The sequence below is a fragment of the Cupressus sempervirens genome, chromosome 5 (assembly GCF_028749045.1).
Source record: "Cupressus sempervirens isolate cs-2001-9-10 chromosome 5, ASM2874904v1, whole genome shotgun sequence".
NCBI classification, from domain to species: Eukaryota; Viridiplantae; Streptophyta; class Pinopsida; order Cupressales; family Cupressaceae; genus Cupressus; species Cupressus sempervirens.
In genome coordinates this window covers 284,984,006-284,987,148 of record NC_143122.1, presented here as the reverse complement: position 1 = coordinate 284,987,148, position 3,143 = coordinate 284,984,006, and the positions used below count along the sequence as shown (strand labels likewise).

The window sequence follows — 3,143 nt, the reverse complement described above, 5'->3', positions numbered from 1 at the left end:
AGCTAAAAAATGGTTCCAGTGAAGGGTCAGTGCACGTTTACAACACAAGTAGGCTAACAAAAAGTAAGACACACAAAGATGTGACAATAGTTAGAATGGAAGCCAATCACATGTTCACAACTTGAATTGATTAACAACTAAGGAAGCCTATGAAGATGTGAAAGAAGAGAGATAACTATTTGCATCATCACAAAAACTAATGGTTGAGGCAATGTAATAGTAGTGAAACAATGATCAAAGGGAAAGAGAAATTTTTGCATCCTCACAAGCCATAAATGTTAAGTCAGGTAGACCATGGTGAAGATGTGCTCAAGGGATCACAAGGTCACAAGAGTTAGGAGACTATTAAGAAAAAAAACACCAAAGTCACACAAAATAGTTTTTGCATGATCATAAGGTCATGTAAATAGTTAGAGAAAAATGATGTGAAGTTGCAACTAGTCATTTCACAACATTGCAACAAAGACATTGACAGTTAGGCCATAATCCACAAAGGGGTAAAATGGTTAAAAAGATGGCCACACACAACATCACAACTTGGAATATAGTTAGTAAAGAAACAGATGTGAAGAGGCGAGGAATACTTATTTGCAACATCACAGCCAGAAAAGTCAAAAGAGGAAAAGAATACATGTGGAGTAAGGAAAAGGAAATTTCAACCAAGAAGTTGTTACAAATGAAGAAAGAAGTTGTAGAGTTGAAGAAGGTTGTTGAAGCCAAATCTTGATGATTTGTTGAACAAGCTAGCATGGAGATAAAGGTTGATGGTCCCCGTATGGCATAGGGAGTTAGAGAGTTAGAGAATTAGTGGTAGAAGAATTGTAGAAGCTAGTAAAGCATACATTTTAGTAGGTAGAGTTTTCTTGAATGTAATATAATTTTTTGAATTCAATATAAAATAATTCCAGTATGTTAATTAGTTGTAGTCTATAATTTGTTTTCTATTGGTGGAGGTTAGTAGGGTAGAATTTTGTTATATAGGAGTAGGTCAATAAATGGATTCTTCTTGATCTCCGTGTTCAATCAAATGGACTACTAGAGTAAGGAAGAATCCTCTATACATATATTCTTTTCTTTTATGTTTGTGTGTGTGATGAAGTTAGATCTGAGTTCAAGCAATGCCTAGGTGGTCAAGGCATGACTTGGTTAGGAAACTTGCAGAGAGAGGAGAAGAGTGTAGAGGGAGCATGATTGATCTTTATCAGTCATGAGAATAGATGTGGTTTGATAGACTTTTTGGTAGGTAGGAAGCCTTGAGAAGGGGAACAGAGTAGTTCCTCTAGTACTAGGGTCGGGTGGTAACCCTAGGGGCTTAAGAGTGAGTCTGAGTTCTAGAAGAGAGTAGGACTTAGGGTGGAAGGTGACCCTCCCCATTAGTAGTAAGGAAAGGTTCAAAATTATTGAGTGACACGAGGACTGAGACAAAGCTCTTCTCATCATATCTTAACAAAGATTTGATGACATTTAGAGGGCATAACATTATCAAAAAACCTTGAGCCAAGGAGTTCTCTTGTTGATTCATATATCTAAAACTTATATTAAACTCATTAACTTTTAATTTTGATATACTCTCTCTTAGTAATTCCAATTGTAAAATGTATTCAATGATAAGTGTCTTAGAAGAAATTTTGAAGTATTTGCTTGTAAATTTTTGTAGAGAGCTATAGATGCATCACTAAATAGATTTTTTTTTAAATGTTGTATTTATATTGCATAATAAGCATTGGTACCATCATTCGTGATGATTTTTGGATATATTCTCTTAAAAAACTTATTCAATTGCGATGAGCCTCACTATCTTTATTCCTTGCAGGTTCTACACATCTAAAATACTCCTTTCTCTTGAGTAATTGCATGTGTTAGGAATTTCTTACAGAGATTTGAAGCTAGAAAATGTTCTAGTAAGATAAGAAGGTCATATTATGCTTTCAGAATTTGATCTATCCTTGGGGTGTTCTTTGAGCCCTACTCTAGTGAAGTCAACATCAACAAAATTTGATCCTTCATGCAAGCTCCCTGCTTACTATATCTAACCATCTTGTATTGAGCCATCATGTGTGACACATGCTTCCATACAACCTTCATGTTTTAGCCAATGTTTCTTACCCCAAAGATCCAAGAAAAATAGAAAGACAAAGAATGAGATAACAATTTTAGAAAATCATCTACCAAAACTAATGGTTTAGCTAACTAGTGCTCGGTCTATATCTTTTGAGATTATTAAAGTAGAGGATCATGGGAGTGTTGTAGACTAGTGGACATTTGGTATATTAATGTATGAGTTTCTACATGGGAAGACACCTTTCAAGAGATCAAGAAATAAGACGACTTTGTATAATCTAGTTAGTATTCCACTAAAATTCCTTGAAAAGCCCACTGTCAGTTTTATAGTTAGGGACTTGATCAGAGGCTTGTCAAATATCCACAAGATATGTTAATGTATAATAGAGGTGCTATAGAAACAAAAAAACATCCATTCTTTGAAGACATCAATTGGGCCATTATTTGCATTGAAACTCCACCTATGATATCCAAATCCATTGATTTTGAGTTCGTTGTAAACAAAACTATGCCTAGCACTAATTATGCCAAGAAGAAAATTGTAAAACCAGATGTCAATTCTTCAAGATCTTACCTTGATTTTGAATTTTCTTAATAAGTTGGACATGGATCTAGTAATTTGGTATGTCCATTGTTATTGATTTATTGTAGAAAAGTGAACGCTTTGGAAAACCCTCTTCAAAAGCTTAGGTTTTAATGTCAACCATCATTATAGTTGTATTGAGACCATAAATCCTAATGACTATAGATCCATCTAGCCACATGTATTCTTCAAGTGAACTTGAAGGTACATTATCAAGACAAGTGTATCATATGGGCCTTAAAGATTTAGGCACATTAATCACTATCTATTTTTGGATATAGACACAGAGATATTTCCTATGTATTTTTGTTTGCACTTACCAATGGGCATGCTAGTTTATGAATATGCCTATCCATCTAATTACTATATTTTTCTCAAAGTAAATAAATAAAAAGAAATGTGATTTTTGTTATTTATTAGATGTACACAACTCCGAAATGCTAAATCCGTTACTCCCATCTTCTATTGTTTGTTGGGAATAAAAAGTTCTTATTAGTCC

General features: G+C 34.0%; 1 pseudogene; it reads left to right on the top strand.

Moving 5' to 3' along the window:
- The first annotated feature begins 1,784 nt into the window (after positions 1-1,784).
- LOC149555686 (serine/threonine-protein kinase D6PKL2 pseudogene) lies at positions 1,785-2,656 on the top strand (annotated as a pseudogene).
- The last annotated feature ends 487 nt before the right edge of the window (positions 2,657-3,143 follow it).